Source organism: Schistocerca piceifrons, chromosome 1 (genome assembly GCF_021461385.2).
Source record: "Schistocerca piceifrons isolate TAMUIC-IGC-003096 chromosome 1, iqSchPice1.1, whole genome shotgun sequence".
In the NCBI taxonomy this organism is placed as follows: domain Eukaryota; kingdom Metazoa; phylum Arthropoda; class Insecta; order Orthoptera; family Acrididae; genus Schistocerca; species Schistocerca piceifrons.
Window position 1 is genome coordinate 801,477,425 of NC_060138.1, and position 19,311 is coordinate 801,496,735.

Sequence of the window (19,311 nt, forward strand, 5' to 3'; positions counted from 1 at the left end):
GCAACTATCCTTTTCTAAGAAAAATATTAGCTTCAAGAAGAAGGTTTTCACTTCTGTGTTACCTTCATGTAATTTTAAAACAAGCAAGTGTACTGTAACGACATATAGATTTGTTTATAAACGATTTTCTTTCCACATATGACCATGTGTAGACTTCGTCACCTACATCAGTTACAACCCACTTCAAAATTATTTATATTCTTTTTAAACTGTCTCAGAGTGGTTCTTGAACGAAACTGTAAAACATCATTTGAGTCGTATGCACAGAATTACGTCACTCGGGCCAACTGGTTTGCGTAAACTTTTTCAATTTTAGATGTCGTTTGTTTCTCCTCAGAAATTATATTGATACACGTTATCTGATTTAATCGATATTAGAACCACATTGGATAAACTTTTTGAGATTCAAAGTCGCGATGAACGCTGTCAAAATTCAATAATCTTGTCAAATATATTATTAATTCATTCACATAATTCTTCATAAATAAATCCTCGGAACACGTATTTCAACTTTAGTAGCATCCACTAGTTTATTATCTTCCTACATACAGACGTGAACCTGAGCCTTGACGAGACAAAACTAACATTTTCAATTAGATTAAACTTCCTATGATATCATTGTTGTACAAAACATTACAAATTCTCAATTATTTAATTTTTAGAAGCACGACACAACAACTCGGTTTCAGGATCTTCTGTTACTCTTTGGCTGTCAACCCGCGACGTATAGTGGCCAGCAATAATCTCTCTGGTCCCGGCAACGAAGATGCTGTCTCCGTTCGTTGCGCCGCCCTCTCCGTACATGAAACATAAAAAGAAATACAAAAACTTTAGACACTTCACAACCATTACAAATATTACAAAAATACATAAACAAAACTAAATTAAACTTATATTCACCTGCAAACTGGTATGACACTGGTGGATGGGTGACGCTTCAATTTCGTCCCACTACATACCCCACCCACAAGCTCAGTTTGTCAGGTTTTAACCGAAAATAAAACTTTTTCTGTATACAATATTTAACTGTTAATACATTTTCCTCACATTTTACGTACTCTAGAGTCCTTGCTCTTAGATAGATTTAATCCTTTTACTACGATATTATTGTGACTATTTGTCATTTACTCTTAATTGTGCTATTATGGTAATTCATAACCGAATATATGGAGATTACTCCTTTTCATTTATTAGTTGCTAGTAAATACTAATTTAGTATGTTCTTTAACGTTGTTACATTAGGACAGAGCGTTCAAATTGTGATAGATTAGTTTCAGTTTTATTCATTTACTAGAGTTATTCTTTCCAAAAATGTATATCACTAATAAGTTTCTCACAATAACTATTAGTACTATTTACTTTACGCCATTCTTTTCCCAAATCTTTATTTATGCCTGAGGTCAAGAAGAAACCAAGCAAAACTTTCTTTAGTATCTCGGCATGGCTTTCTTTACCTTCGGACACCTGTTGGGTAATGGCAATTTATTTAGGAGAAACAAGCGAGAGAGCCCCGTTTGGTGTGTTCTATATTAACACTATTACAAATCTCTATTAAAGGCACTCTGCTATGTTCTCGTGAGCCATATAGCTCTGGACGCCCATGGTCCCTAAAATTATTAACCATCCCCTTTGGTTCCTACTATCCGAGTAAATATAAAAATATACAAAATTCCTTCTGACCTAATAACAGAATTTCTTCCATATAAATCCTCTTTTAGTTACCTTTCTCTTTTTGAAGTACCGGTAGATTATTGTAGAACACTTGTTTAAGCTTCCTGTCATTTCTTTAAAATAACACGTAACTATCACGAAAAACTTCACATGAATAAACTATGAACGCTCTTCCATATGTAACATATACTAAATATTAACTTATTTAGGAATGAAGGGTTTCATTTGATCAAAACTATATAATCCTTTAATTACACCTGATGAAGGTTCCATAAGAAGTAACGCTTTGGGATGTACAATCTTATGTACAACATATGGACCTTCAAAGATAAAGAAGAATTTTCTACATTCCTTACTGATCTTCGAACTTTTAGGATGAGATCGTACTAATACAAGATCTCCTACCTGAAATGAGGGTTCTATAGCATGTTGATTATAACTTTTAATTCTCCGTTCAGCATTTTTAACAATCTGTTCGCAAACTTTTTCGTCTGGATAGACAATTCGTAGAATAACATTTTTCTTTCCTTTATATAATACGGTAACCTACTAATTAGGACTCATATTAGGTGACTTTCAATAATTGGTTCTTCAATTAATTTAGCACGGTTTAAATGCCATTCGAAATAATTCCTATAACCTCCCCACCGTTTAGAATATGGAGGAGGGTCTAACAACTCTAAAGTTAAGTGTTGTTGTTTTCCTCTTGACCAATAATTTTGTTTAAACTGCTTAACAAAATCATCCCAGTCCCTAAATTCAGTTCTATGCAGTACTGCCCATTCCGCAGCTTCTGCTTCTAAATGTCCTATTACAAATTGAATCCATTTTTCATTACTCCATTTAGGAGATAATGAAGTTTCAAAAGCTTTTATAAAGATTATAGGGTGAAGTTCACCTCCTGGTTTGAATGCAGGAAATAAACTTGCTACATTTGAATTTGTCGTTATTTCAGCCCAAAATTTGTTTAGATTTCAGAGACAGAGTTGCATCGGATTGGCTTGCCGTGATTTCTTTATTCGTATTGTTGTCGTCCGAGCTAGCAAACTCGATGCGACTGTTGTCTCTGATTACGTTATTGCTTCTACTACTTGAAATGTTTTCATTATTATCTAATTCCGATAACCATTTAGTAATTTCCTGTATTCGCATTTCTGTATTGGATACGTGATTAGCTAATAACAATTCTTCACTGTGTTCATGATGTGAACGCTCTGTACCTTCGCAATGTTATTATCTTTGGCAGTCTCAAGGTTACTGCATATTTCAGTAATTAAAAATTTCATGTTTTCTATTTTGGTATGATCTTTTTCTACTCGATGAGTTAATATCTCTAATTCTACATTATCTATTGAAGAAATCTCTACAGGTTTGGTAGAAACCCCTTTAATAGATTCTAATAATTCTCTACGAACAGTTTCTGTTTGCATAGAAAATTCATCTCATAACTTATTGTTATTTTTCTCTATTTCATTTACAACTAAGACATTGACATTATCTAGTCTCTTGGTTAAGTCAGTAATATCATTTTGCATGCGAGCTTTTTCCTCACGCGATTCCTGGATATGTTCTTCTAACCTTTTACAATTATCAGCAATCTTATTACTAAGTCCTACTAGTTTTTCCTGCATTTCAACTTTAGAAGCCTCTATTTTATCGCTTAATTCTCGACTGGTTTCATTAAGATGTTCCTGTAACCTGTCTGTAGATTTTGTTAGCTCCCCTTTTAATCTAGCATTAGACTGTTTTAATTCCTCTTTCAATCTAGCAGTAGATTCTTCATTAGATTGTTTTAATTCCTCTTTTAATCTAGCAGGAGATTCTTCATTAGATTGTTTCAATTCCTCTTTTAAACTAGCAGTAGATTCTTCATTAGATTGTTTCAATTTAGCGATCACCCTAAAAAGGGATCTCACGCTCCTATCGGACATAGATTGCTCTTCGTCTGACATTTCACTCCCCGACATTATTGTAAGATATTAACTAGTTACACACGCAGACTTGTAATCAACAACCCTGTAAAAGCACACTCCCTATGTACAACACTCCACTTCCAACTTGAAACAAACTCACCGGACACTAATATTGTAGTTTGTAGTTCTCGGTGATCAGTGTGCTGCTATGGGCTGCAGAAGTAACAGCCGTTGATGCAGCCGCTGAGATGCTGCGACCCCGCTTCCGCAACCGGCAGGACGCTGAGTCCAACACCGGAGACGTCACTGGCTGCAACCACGCCCGGCCCCACCGTCGACAGGCGAAGCCCTCAGCAACACCTCTAATACCAGCCAGAGGAACGCCCCCCCCCCCCCCCCCCCCTCCGCTGACGTACGGGGCCTGTTAGTTTAGGGAGAAAAAAGGTTGTTGGGGTTTGCAGCGTTCAGCTGCTGCCCAACAGATGCGCCTTCTCGTGGAATAACTGCGTGACCGTACTGCTTGGCTGCGCTCTGTCAGTTGCCCACACCCGCGAAGTTGCCGCTAGCTGGTGAAGGCTCCACGAAGACTCGCGTCGACTTGCGAAGGACTCTTGATGTTTTAATTGTCTTGTACCTGTGTGCCTTAGATGCACACAAGTCCTGTTTATAAGGTCGCCACGGTGTAGTGTAATGACGTATAGATTTGTTTATAAACGATTTTCTTTCGACATATGACCATGTGTAGACTTCGTCACCTACGTCAGTTACAACCCACTTCAAAATTATTTATATTCTTTTTAAACTGTCTCAGAGTGGTTCTTGAACGAAACTGTAAAACATCATTTGAGTCGTATGCACAGAATTACGTCACTCGGGCCAACTGGTTTGCGTAAACTTTTTCAATTTTAGATGTCGTTTGTTTCTCCTCAGAAATTATATTGATACACGTTATCTGATTTAATCGATATTAGAACCACATTGGATAAACTTTTTGAGATTCAAAGTCGCGATGAACGCTGTCAAAATTCAATAATCTTGTCAAATATATTATTAATTCATTCACATAATTCTTCATAAATAAATCCTCGGAACACGTATTTCAACTTTAGTAGCATCCACTAGTTTATTATCTTCCTACATACAGACGTGAACCTGAGCCTTGACGAGACAAAACTAACATTTTCAATTAGATTAAACTTCCTATGATATCATTGTTGTACAAAACATTACAAATTCTCAATTATTTAATTTTTAGAAGCACGACACAACAACTCGGTTTCAGGATCTTCTGTTGCTCTTTGGCTGTCAACCTGCGACGTATAGTGGCCAGCAATATTCTCTCTGGTCCCGGCAACGAAGATGCTGTCTCCGTTCGTTGCGCCGCCCTCTCCGTACATGAAACATAAAAAAAAAATACAAAAACTTTAGACACTTCACAACCATTACAAATATTACAAAAATACATAAACAAAACTAAATTAAACTTATATTCACCTGCAAACTGGTATGACACTGGTGGTTGGGTGACGCTTCAATTTATATGTAGGTTATATGTAGTTTCAAGAAGAGTTTTTGTTACTGGTGTTTAATGTTTTATATATCATATAAAGGAAGCAGTCAGCTAAACTCAAGAATGGTTCCAACTTCAGAAAGGCATTCAGATCTACCAGGTCCATTTTCTTATCATGTAAAACAAAAAGTGAGAAGTTGTCATGTCTCAAGAAGATATTTAGCTTTAAAATGGTTTTTAATTCTTTAAATTCAGTGTAGCTTAAAAAGCAGGAAGAAGCAGGCTAAGGAAGAGTTTTAATTTAAAGAAGAGTTTCAATTTTAATTTCCTCCATTCAGTGTATGAAGCAAGAAGACCACAAGTTTTTTAGTAATTGCAGTCAGCAGTGAATCCCAGTCTGAGAGGGTGAGGTTAACATGATGCAATGGAAAAAAATGTGACTTTCTAGTGGTAACACATTATGTTGTGGTCACTACAAGAATGAAGATTGTGTATGATCAAAACCAATGATTACAGAGGATGGCATGTAATCTCCTTCAACAAAGTGCAACAAGTTCAACTATGATATGATCACTAACTCTGCTGTAAAAGCATTATGCCTGGACAGTAGTGACTATTGTTCATAACCCCTGGAATGAGTGAAGACATGGCCAATGTGGTCACCAACCTTCAAGCTATCAGCATAGATAACTGTTGATACAGGAATTTCACCAAGAACTGGTCTATCATTTCATTTGGCCTAATGGAAAGGTCCAGCCATACCTATGGATGATGTACCATGGGGCATCACAAAGGTACCTGACAAGAGGATTCAATTGAGGGAGTAATGAAGGACAGGTTCTTTGCTATCTACCCTCTTTTGTGTAGACAGAAGGCTGAGAGGCAGCTGTCAGATGCAGGTGCTTGAACAAAGTGTGTTGCAAAGTGTTCTGTGACAACAGTGGAGTCAAAATGCTAGTTGGAAACCACAGATATAGTAATAATCAGTAGGGACAACTCGGCAATGTGAATATCCAGTAGCATTTCAGGGTAGCAAGAGCCAATAGGATTGCTTTGTTTTGGATGTGCTTGTAAGTGGTCGGGCAGGGACACAGTTATCTTTGGTGTTCTGTGGGCACTGTGCCAGACATAATGAAAGCTGAATGTGAAACGTTGCAAGAACAATTTGTCAGCAAATGATTCATGAAATAGTTTTTGTCACACACTGACCCCTTGTAAAGATTCACTGAAAACGTTTTTGTAATTTGTAGCATTATTTGTATTGAATAGTGTTGCTTACTACAGTGAAGTGTATTTTTCTCTTTAAATGATCATTTAAAAAGACATAAAACCTTAAGTATGAAAATTATGGTACAAATTGCAGTTGAACACCATAACATCTGTGTCCATTCTCTATTTTGCATGAAGTTCTTTATCACTCACTGTGTGGTGCAATCTTTGTCTTGACCACTGAATTTATGAAAGTGCTGTTAATGATTCAACTGGCTACACATCTGTGACAAGCAAGAAAATAAATGCCCTTGTTGCTCATTTAATTTTCAGCAATTTAAGCTGTACTCTTATGTTCCTTTCCAAACACACCCTTGGAAATCGTGACATATTTGGAATAAACGGAAAATTATTTCTAACGAGCAAGACAGGACATACGATTTCTGTTTGTTTCACTCACAGCAATTTAAGCTGTCTGCTGAGGTTCCTATGTATCCACATCCTCAGAAATTGTGACATATTTTGACTAAACAGAAAAGTGTTCACAACAAGCTAGAATATGCATATTGTTGCAGGTCGTTTCACTTGCGGAAGTTTCATCTATTGTTTTTTAATCATACTGAAGGCAGAAAATTGAAGAAACTCACCCCTAAGCGAGCCCACTCTTATATGTAAATAATAACAAATATTGCACAGCATACTTCTATTATATGGACTATTAAGAAACAGAATCTGATACAAATGCAAAAATGAGAAAAAGAAATTGTATGTAGCAGGACGCGAACCTTCTGCTTCCAACACGGTGACTGCATATTTGTAACCATGAGAGCACATCACTTACATTCAAATCAGCATCTTAGCATTGTTCATTTTAGACTGTCCCAAAAGCTCTTACTACTGATGTCATTAACTGACATTTAACAGTAACAGATCATACTGAGAATGAGGTTTGTGACAAGTTTTCGATGTGCCATTGCCTTGAAGTGGCATACTGTCATCAAATGCAAGTTGTAATATAGAAACAACAGAATATGATGAAATCCAATATGGAATCTCTGAAGCAGCAGCAAGCAAGCTTCATCATCTCACCCCACCCAAATCCATCTAGGTGGTGTTGCCCAAATACTGTGAAATGATATTGGTTATTCTTGCTTCAGGTCAAGCTGTCCCCAACTATAAATTCGATGACCCCAAGTATTAACATCATAACTCAAAATTGTCAATTTTAGAGGAGAAGCAAAAGAAAGTGTAAGTAAACAGTGTAAATCAGAATTTATTTAAATTGTAATGAAACTTCTCAGGTAAACAGCTATAAATGAAGAGATTTAAATGTACTGTACTAATGTGCTCCACCCTTTTCCAAAAGTATAGTTTTCCGACTTACGATGTTTTTCTCTGGAAAAATATACAGAATATTTCTATCTAAGTTGCTTTACAATTCCTTTATGATAACAAAAACTGACTAAATAAGGTATTAAAAATTGTTTGAGCACTTTTGACAATAGCTCATCATTCATCTGCACTTGACACATCATTGTCATGTTGTTCTGGTGTACCAGTTTGTGTTGAAACCAGGCTTTGATAAAATGGATGATAAACACTTGGGATGCACTTGCTGTCACATAAGGATAAGAGATCCCTCAACTTCAGTTCACTGATTGGTAAGATTCCATGATATGCCTGTTCAAGGATGTCGCAGGATGATAACTGTCATCCTCTACAACGCTTCTGGACAAAGATACACTTTGCTTCTTCCTTGTAAGTGCACTTAAAGTACACTTCGTATGGTCGGCCTTCAAAGACAGCAATTTTCCATACTTTATCCACATCACCTTATTTTGATTAGTGTCATACATCCACTGTTCCTTCTGTACTACTTTCTTGAAGTCGTAAATTAAGTCCCGACTCATTTCATTAACTGTGTATGGCTTCCCAGTGACCTTACTCATTCTAATTAAAGTGGCCCATTGATCCGGAACGTACACTGATTGATTCTTCTTTCTTCTTTCGATCAGAGCATGCATTGAGTCACCTTCATTCTTGGAGTGACCCCGTTCTAGAAAGCGATGTGTGATTGAAATTCCAAACTTAACAGAAGCAATGACGAACATACAAAACAGGAATCTGTTCCTATTTTGGCCTCCACAGCTATTAGAGTACAGGTTGAATGTTTTTCCACCTTTGCAAGCTTTCATCTGCAAGAAATGATAAAGACAGATAGCTATTTCATTTGGACCATGGCGGGCAATGGCCTCATGCCAAACATAGCAATGCCATTCCTTGTTTCCCATGTCATATACTGTAAAATTGTTGGTGGAATATTTCCGTTTGTAGTAGTAAAGCCTCACATCAGACTGGGGAGTAGCCAACACTTTCTGCAGGTCGAAACATGCACTAATAATGGACTTGTCCGAGATTAAGCTCATTTTGTCTTTTTCTTTCAGATCCCTGACAATAGTTTTATTGACATTGTGAAACATGTATTTGTCTTCCAACTTTGCTTTCTCCTCTCTAGAGGAACTATCGTAAAACTCACAGAGTTCACACTTATCCTTTTCAAGCTGAAAGAATGACAAATTATATTCTTGGTTGAATATATCAGTGTATTGCCTTAATGTGGCAGGATATATGGTGGCATATTTTCTTTCCTTGATCCATTCCTGGTACATTCTGTGCATTTTTGCAATGATCAGTTCTGCATCAAGGCATTTTCTGCTTGTTTCTTTTCTTGTGTAATGTGACTCTACACAAGGAAAACTGTCTATATACTCTCGCAGTGACTCCTTTATTTGAGGCCCTATTGTATTTCCCCTTCTGGAATGCTTTCCTCTCATTTCAGGTGACAGAATTCCATCTTTTCTCAGTTTTTGCATGGCAGTTCTCACCCACATATCTGTAATAGAGAGAGTGTGCAGAAACATTTTCTGACACACCTTAATGATATTCCCATCGACTGTTAGAGAATACTGTCTTGAAAATTTTCTTCTTGATTCTTCCACATTTCAAATGTTTCCTGCTTACATTTTTCACATGTCGACAGAAGAACTCTTGTTGTCTGCTATGATCCTCCATCTGCCAGAACTGTTCAAAAATATCCTACCTGATTTCTTGAGTTAACTTGTTATGACATTTTAGTCGGCATAAGTTAGGATCGCATCTGGGCTTCATTACTCTTGCTTTTATTTCAGCACCTTTTTGACCAATGTGTGCAAAACCTCTGTTGAGAGATTCTTTTGCTCTATTTACTATCCATGAGGCTGGGTTCCTGTTGCTTTTACGGGTCTTTTTATCCTTATTTTCACATTGTCGTGTGCTAACAGTGTTTGGTGAGGATATAGTTGTATTACGTCCTGCTGTGGATATGGGTGGAGAAAGATTAAGCGTTGCCCAGTAGTTAGTAAGAAGATCTCTCCTGCAATAAAAATGCGTAATTTTAAAATAAAATGCCTATATTATATTGTTTTGCGAAATGTACTATGCTACAGAAACTTTTATTGTTTACCTTGGTCTTTGTTATGTTTCCCTTTGAACTTTCTTCTCTTTTGTTCCTTCTCGTCACTGCTGCTTGATGAATCATCAGCTGTTGTGGCAACGAAGTCAGGATTAGCAACAGAGTCATCACTATTATCCAAACACGATGTATCAATTAATTTTGAACTATTTCCTGTTATCATTTCAGCTGTGCCATTATTGGGACGAACATTAGAAAACCACGAAGTAGAGCACCCAGCATCAGTGAGAAGTGGTTCCCTTTTATTTGCATTTCCATCTCCTGTAAAAAGATGCAAAGAGCATCTAACAATAGTTATTACTGCAACAACACAAATTATTTGTAGCACTAAATAGAACTGCAGCCAAAAATTTATGAAAAATATTCTTAATTTGTATATAAAACGAGAAATCGTAATTATTTTTGTTGTCTATAGAATTTCGGGGCTTTTTCAGGTTTTCAATTGTATATACGAAATTACGTTTTTTTATCATTGTTACAATAAAAGAAAATGAGTACTTACGTTCATCATCTTTCGTTGGGTTGAAAACCATGTCCATTACTTTTTAATGCCCTACTTGAGTACATAATTATCCAAAAACGTAATAAATGATACTAATTACAAAAGCAGCACACTCGGAACCCGTTCACACAGATGTTTATCAATTAATGTGCTAAGCGAAATAACTGGTTATACTCGTACTGATGGCCACATCTACAATGAACATATTTATTGTCGGCTACAAACAACCTGGGACGACAATGCTACCAACTTAATGGGCGAGTGAAAAACATCGCATGCATCTACACAGTAAAATTTCCCTATACAAACATCGTAACTACACTTACAATATTTGTTCTGCTACAATTCTCCCAGGAAAACATCGTAACATAACTTGCAATCATTATCATTGGTGAAAGAGCCCCTTAGCTGACTTATGATATTCTGAAGATTGCTATTGCTGCTTAAGTTGTGGCACTAGAGATACGATACTTATACAGGGGAAAAGTATGGAGACAACAATTCTACCGAGCATCGTAACTCAGTTTAGCCATTTTTGGACTTATGATGTTAATACTTGGAGCCATCGAATTATATAATACAACTTCATCCATACCTGTGGACAAGAGGTGTGAAGTCCTTGTGGTAGTGACATACCTGTCCCAGCATTCTTTTTTCTGGTATATTATAAGGTAGAGTTCCCAGGCACATAGCCTTTTGAAGGCAACAAGGTTTTTTCCACTGTTGGATGATGCTTATCATTGGAGCTCCAAACTGTGATTTTCTTTTGCCTTAGCAATTTCCTGTATCCACCAGGGGACTGGTTTCAGTGAGATGTCTCAAAAGAGAGGGCAATCATTAGTTCTGCTGCTTTCAGTATTGGTTAGTTGTGTCCTGGTTTAAGTTGTCAATATTCCCTTGTAGAATTGCACTGGATGGGTGGGTGACACTGAATGCTCTCCAGTGAGTTTTCTTGATGACCTATTGTTGAGGGCAATCAGTTGGGTAATGGTACAGGGGTCACGAAAATTAATAAATGACCACTCTCATGGAAGTCATCATGGATGCTCTACTGGGTTGAGAGGAGGAGGCTGGGGCCACAGACTGAAACATCAATAGCTGTCAACTTTCCAAGTGCCACACTTAAAATAGTTGGTGTTCCATGGTTTAGTAATCAACATTTGTAATCATTTGTTTCATTAGAGTACCTTCAATCACCAACCAGAAATGGGTTGTGGGCATTGAAATTGGCAAGGAGGAAAATATGTTAAGGTACCTGACAGATTAGCTCATCCATCTCCTGATACATCAGCTTCCTGTTTGGAGGAAGATAGGCATAACAGAAAGTAAAATACATAGTAGTTCAAATGACAAAGCCATCCAATGCCCTTTCAGGGCCAGTGCCATTTTTAAAATTGTTATGTGATTATGTAGGGTAGGGCTATATGTTTCAGGGAATCGAATTTTCTGGAGGGAAATGCCTGGATAAACATTGAGTGTTGTCTGGAGGGCAACAAGAAGATGGGTCATGTTTCAGCTTCTGCTTTCTCCACTTGGAGAGAAGAACATCAGTGTGTGTAACTTTAACATCTTTTTTTGGGGGGGAGGGGGGAGTCAACTGGTGCAGCTGAGGCTGCCGATTCCACCTTAACCTTTGAACCATCTTGTTATCCTTCTGGAGTTTTAACTCTGGTTAAGAATTATTTGGTTGTTATCAGTAAGAGAAGGTGAACAAGCTGTCCTGCAGACCCTAGTCTGTGTCTCCATGGAGCACTGGCTGATGTCAGGCAGCCAGGAAGCAGCATTAGTTGGCTGAGAAGATCCAGAGGAAGGAGACCATTCACTGGGTGATGCCAGATGAGTAGAAAACATGTTGCCAGCTGCTGGGGAACCGAGTTCGGTGATGTGGGTGTAGTGGGAATGAGGGGAAGGGGGTAAGTCAGTGATTATCAGGCCAGATTTTGAAGTAAAAGCAAATGTTCTCACCTTTGTTACAGACAGGGGCTGTTACTGTATTTGGAAAGTTTGTGGTCTTTTAAACTGGATGTAAGTGATAGTAGTTTTTCTTTGTCTCAGAATATGGATGGCAGTCAGTGGTTTTGTATTCTTGTATCTTTTTTTTTTCTTTCTTTGGCATGAAATAATTCAAAGAATGAGGAGAACACTGCTCTCTGCAGTTGTTACATATCAGCAGTTGGACACATGGAGTGTTCTCATGCTGCAGGCCTCTGCTGTCTCCCCAGTGTGATGATGTATGTCCAAAATTCCAAAATGCAAACATGCAAAACAGTGCCTGGAGGAGAATGGGATTTTGGGGGGGGGGGGGGGGGGGGGGCGTTGGAAACTTCATCTTTACACCACAATGGTAAACGATTACTTTATCATTTTCAGCTAATACATCACCTTTAGAGGCCAAAATGAAGGATTAAGTACCCACTCTTATCATTGTTTAGGCCCTGTTTGGTTTAAAAAATTGTTTCCACTTAATTGCAGCACTGTTACTAATATATGTAATTAGCACAATGTTTCCGACTGGCTACTGTACTCCAAGACAGTATTTGAAATTTTATGAGTGGAATGTAAATGTAGCTATACAGCTATAAAGTTGACTGCTGTGCTGCAAAACCATATTATGCACATATAAAAACTATCATGCCATCTTTCATTTAGTTTTCGCCTTTAATGTAAATGTATAGTGTCTTTTTTTCTATGAAATTCTGCTATTTTTCTATTTCCTCATCAGAAGAAAGGGAAAAGATGTTCAACAGTCAAAGTTTTGTGTGGCTTCAGGGAATAAATTTTATTCCAGATACTTCTTTTGTTGTACCACTTTCTTGGGTATTAAAAGCTTCACCTTTTATATAAACATTGAACATTTATATGCCATATCAGAAAATGAGGTAACAGTCAAATTGTCTACAGTAACAGAGCTTCTGGAAACCGTTTTTGTAATTTAAACATTGTTATATGTCAAAAAAGTTTGTTTATGAAAAGTATATTCCAATTCATTTTAGGATAAGGATACTATAGAAAATAAAATTGTATGTTCTTATAATAAACAGCCCTAAAAGCAAGGTGTTAGTTTGAGATTACGTTCATACATTTCCCACACATAGGTTTGTCATTGGTGTCATGTAACTGATATCAAATTGTTCTTGCACTGTGAAACACTGCAATTCCACCTATATTACTTACTTGCTCCATGTTTGTCTTCATCATTTGTCCCATTGCTGACTACAGAAAACACTCTTTGGCACCATTTTTCACATGTTCAGGTCTTAGTTCTTCACAATGAGATGCTGCAAAAAGGGTTTGATTCTGTGGTTGATACTCATCCTTCCCATACACAGAAATCTGTTCAATTGATACTGGTTGTCTCCACTGACTACTAACCAAAATTTGATGCGAAATTTATCTGGCTTACAAGCTGTGTATCTTGCGTATCTGCATCTGGCCTTCATGAGAATGAGCTGTCAATCACTTGTGATTTTACATTCCAGACTATAACACAGAGAACAGTTTTCTGTGACACAATTCTGAACTTCTGACTCTGAAGTTAATTTGTTCATTTTGAGTCTTCATCTTTGTTTATGATACAAAGACAAAACATTCATGATATCTCTAAATTTATCTTTTGACATTGTGTCAGATAGGTAATTTCCATTCTTTTCAGTTGTCAATATCCATTCCCTCAGCACAGAAAAATCCATGAATTCATAAAACTGCAATCAATGAATGTAGTTCAGAATGAGGAATGCACTAATTGTTTTTCCAGTGTTGCCTATGGTATACTGTCACTGTGTACAGTTTCTTCTGCCATCTATGAACAGCTGCCTAAGATTGGCAGTGCCGTGAATTTTCATGTTTCTCTTCACAAACGGTGTCAGTCCTCATGTATGGCATTAGTTCAAGATATGATCCGCAGTCACCCATTCTGTCCCATCATTCCAGAATTTAAAAGTTCTCAAAAAATGGTTAACATAACTGAGTCATACCTGAACGACTTACTGGAGCAGTTTATCTTGCTGCTGCAGGCCCTAACAGTTCCTGGAATATCTCCCCTGGACACTTGCAAGTACTTTCATCTGACTGAACACAGTGAGGAATATAACAGTCACGCACAGTTACAAATTTGTCTTCCACGTTCACTACCTTTAGACTCTTGCTTTGTCCTTGTTTGACAACTTATGAGCCACTTTCAGTACTATATCTGTTTTAAGGCTTACAGAGAATCATATTAGGTACAGCAAAATGCAGTAAATAATCAACCAACAAGCTACAGCATACATGTAGCACCATGTCACAGTGGGGTGCAGTGCATCTGAGCATTTGCAGAACTCTCACACAACAAACATGCATAGATGTTAAGTTGTCAAAATGATTACTTCCAAAGTTCTAGATGTACAGCGAGACATAAATGAAATGTGTGTAGTTGCAGATTTGTAATTCCTACTGTTGAAAAGAAAAGGTCAAAAATTTCTAAGCTTCATGAAAAAAAAAAAAATTTTAATTTAGACAGACAAAATTTCAAAACAGTCAGTTTGACTTCTTCCATAGCTCTAGTATTGAAGTGAACTTGCATGATAATTTTTATAGTGAAACAGATACAGAAACTTGAAGGAAAACAGCAGTCTTAAAGATATTTGTTGATTGTTCTAAAAACAGCTAAAGCATCCCCATGATGATTCCTTTTGTCGTGATGAGTTTGTAGTTGTTTCAAGCAGCTGTAAACTGCCTGGACTGCTGGTTCAAGCTGCTAAAAATGGATTTGGAGGGTAGGATGGCTACCAAGGGACACCTACCAGAGGTACCATACCAAAGGTACTTCAAGTACTCTCCTCTTTCATAAGTGGTGGGCATGACAGCACATCCTGTGAAAAAAATACTGAATGTTTTCTCTCACAGCCACATAGAAGAATAGTTTGGAAGTTTGCACATGATAGAAATATTAGTTATACTGACAACAAATAAACCAGACCTCTTTGTGGACATCCACTTCACTTCAAAGACAATGTTAGTGACCTTGAGGCAGTAGTAACAGTAAAGACTGCCAAAGTAAAAAGAGTAACTAGAACAAGTAGAAAGATTTATATGTTCAGTAGACGAGATAAACTGAGAGTACTGTCATATCTCAAACAAAACTTGATGTACACTCTAGGGGGAGGCTGGAGGGGTGAAAACAAACACACCACATAGGAATTTTCTGAATATGATAGAAATCAGGAGATGTGATGTACATGTACAGACAAACAAATAATCACAACTTCAGAAAAAAATGGATGATTTATTCCAGAGAAAGAGCTTCACAAATTGAACAACTCAATAATGTGTTGGTCCACCTCCAGTCCTCATGCAAGCAGTTATTTGGTTTAGAATTGACAGATAGAGTTGTTGGATGTGGCACGTTAGCTTGTCAAAATCCTGAGCTGGCTGGAGAGCCCTGACAACAATGTGTTAAATGTTCTCAACTTTCCATGCTGGCCAAGGTAGAGGATGGCAAGCATGGAGAGTAGCAGAAATTCTCGTCTTGTGCAAGTGGGCATTATCTTGCTGAAATGTAAGCTTAAGATAGCTTACCATTGAGGGCAACAAAATGGGGCTTAGAATACCATCAACACACCACCATGTTGTAAGGATGCTGTGGATGACAACCAAAGGAGTCCTGCTATGAAATGAAATGGCACCCCAGACCATCACTCCCGGTTGTCAGGCTGTAGGGTCATACCCAGCATCATACACAGGTTAAGTCAACTCTGTGACAAAAATGGTTGTAGATTCCTTGACCTATGCTATGAGGTGGAAGGTTGTAGGGTGCCCCTAGATAGATAGGGGGTGCACTACACACAGGGAGCAGCTACACAGGTAGCACAGTACTTCAGGTGTGTACATGGGTGTTTTTTAGTTTAGGTTCTCCACCATGGCCTGAAAAATTACAGGTTCATAACACTGATGTTGGTGTGCCAATTGTAAAAATTATTAGTTAGCCTAAACAGGTAATTCCAAAGGATTTAAATATGCTAAATCTCTTGTTAATAAATTGTTGAAGTATCTGTAGCAAGATCCCCGAGTTACTCTCTGAAATAAACTGTAGTAATGCCAATATTGTATTAGGTGCCAAAAGCTGGTTGAAACCAGACATAAATAGCAGTGAAATTTTGAACTCAGACTGGACAATGTTTACAAAGGATAGGACTGATGCTATGGGAGGTGGTGTGTTCATTGCAATTAAAAGCTGTTTAAATGCAGTTGAGATTGATACTGGGACAGACTGTGAAATAGTCTGGATAAAGCTGTCAATCAGACAAGGAGTGACCATTGTATTAGGATGTTTTTATAGACCACCAGCATCCACAACAAACATCACAGAATGTTTCAGGGGAAGTCTTGAGTACATAGGAAATAATATCCAAATTATCCATTAGTTATCGGTGGAGACTTCTATCTAGTGTCCATTGACTGGGAAAATTACATATTTATCACAGGGGGCAGAAGCAAAGACTCATGTGAATTTATTACAGGAGCACTCTCAACATACAACCTTGAGCAATTGATTAGAAAACCAATTCGAGATGGGAAGATAATAGATATCTTGGCGACAAAGAGACCTCATCTTTTTGAGAAAGTTAATCTAGAAGAAGGTATTAGTGACCATAATGTCATTTTGGCTTTTATGTCAGTGGAAGTCGCAAAAAAAAAAAAAAAAAAAAAAAAAAAAAAAAAAAAAAAAAAAAAAAAAAAAAAAAAAAAAAAACAACACAACAACAACAAAGAAAAAGTGTAGAGTTTTCTTATTTGGGAAAGCAAACAAAAGTGTCATTAATGAATATCTTCACAGTCACCTCTAAGCATTCACCACGGGACGCAAAGATACTGAGCATCTTTGTTCGGAATTTAAAGGTATTGTCCACCATGTGCTAGAGATGTATGTGCCTAGCAAAAATATAGGGGAGGGAAAGGATCCACCTTGGTTCTACAAACATATTAGGAAGTTGCTGAGACAGCAGAGAATTTTGCACTGTCGTTTTAAAAGTAGTCACTGCCCCGCTGACAAACAGAAATGATGTGAAATGAAAGTAGCTGTCAAAAGGTCACTGAGAGATTCTTTTAATGAATTTGAAAGCAATATTTTATCTGCAGATTCTACAAATAACCCCAAAAAATTTTGGTCATACATAAAATCTATGAACGCTACAAATAATTCAATACCTTCTCTTCCTGACAGTACGGTTAATGTAACAGATGATGATGAACAGAAGGCTGAAATTCTAAACCTAGCTTTCAAAAGCTGATTTACAGTAGAGGACTGAAGCACCATTCCCCCTTTCAATTACTGAACAAATGCAAGGATGGCTGACATAGTGTTTAGTGTATCTGGGATTGTAAAACAGTTAAGATCCTTAGACACTAGGAAAGCATCTGGACCAGATAGTATCCCTGTAAGATTTTATGTTGACTATGCTACAAATATAGCACCATTCTTATCCATCATCTATCTGAGATGAAGGCCTAGATCATAGCAGTCTATAAAAATGGTAGAAAATTGGATGCACATAATTACTGGCCAACTTCACTGACATCAATTTGTTGTAGAATTATGTACCATATGTTGTGTTCAGACATAATGACCTTTCTGGACTCTGAGAAGCTCATCTGCAGAAACCAGCACGGTTTTAGGAAACAGCAGTCATGTGAGACACAGATGGCCCTCTTTGTGCATGATATACAACAGGCTCTAGATACCGGCTCCCAGGTTGATGCCATATTCCTTGACTTTCGAAAGGCATTTGACTCAGTTCCACACTGTCGCTTGCTCCAAAAAGTTATGGTCTATCGAATGACTATGCAGTTTGATAGAAAATTTTCTAACAGACAGGAGAGCAGTATGTGGTCCTGAATGGGGGGGACTTCAACAAAAACAAGCGTAACATCAGGTGTGCTTCAGGGCAGTGTAATAAATCTGCTGCTTTTTACGAATTACATAAACCATCTGGTCGATGATACTGACAGTGGCATTAGACTGTTTGCCAATGATGCTGTAGTCTACAGGAAAGTAGGTTGATGGTACTGACAGTGGCATTAGACTGTTTGCCGATGATGCTGAAGTCTACAGGAAAGTAGTATCGCACGAAAGTTGTGAACAAATCAATGAGGATTTGCAGAAAGTAAATGCGTGGTCTAATGACTGATGACTGGCAGCTATCTCTCTGTATTATTAAGTGTAGCCTACTGTGTATAACAAAGCAAAAATCCCCATTAGTGTATGATTACAAAATAAATGCCCAGTCTTTGGAAGTGGTAACATCCATCAAGTATCTAGGTGTGACTATTCAAAATGATCTCAAATGGAATGATCAGATTACACAAGTAATGGGTAAGGTGAACTCTAGATTGTGGTTTACTGGTAGAAACCTCAAGCGATGCTGTCCTTCAACAAAGGAAATTGCTTACAATACTTTAGTTTGTCCAGTCTTAGAGTAGTGTTCATCTGTATGGGACCCTTACCAGTTGGGTCTGATTCAAGAGATTGAGAAGGTCCAAGGAAGAGTGGCAAGATTCATGACTGGTACATTTAGTCATCGTGAGAGTGCAACAAATCTCACAGAAAGTTTGAAGTGGGACACACTTGCAAATAGATGACATGCTAAATGGAAGGGGCTGCTCACTAAATTCCAAAATCCGACTGCACCAAGGATGTAGAGCATATATATCACCAACTTTCATATCTTGCAATGGTCACCATTCAAAGACAAGGGAATATAGAGCTCATACTGAGGTGTTCAGTCATTCTTCCCTTGAGCGATCCGCAAGTGGAACAGAGGGGGAGAAATATGACTTTGGTGTGAATAGTGCCCTCTGCCACACACTGCTTGGTGGCTAGCAGAGAGTATATGTAGATGTAGAACAGTCAGGTTGGTATCCCAACACTGTCCGGGATGTCTCTAGACGTATTGTCAACCTGGAATCTCATCAAGTGGAGTAGAATTATCTTCAGTAATGAGTCCCATTTCAAATTAAT

The 19,311-nt window shown here is 37.6% G+C and overlaps 1 protein-coding gene across 1 annotated transcript in view; it reads left to right on the forward strand.

The window, feature by feature from the left end:
* LOC124713815 (leucyl-cystinyl aminopeptidase-like) overlaps positions 1-19,311 on the forward strand; it is a 289,726-nt gene that overhangs the window by 240,297 nt on the left and 30,118 nt on the right. The gene's annotated exons all lie outside the window — the stretch shown is intronic.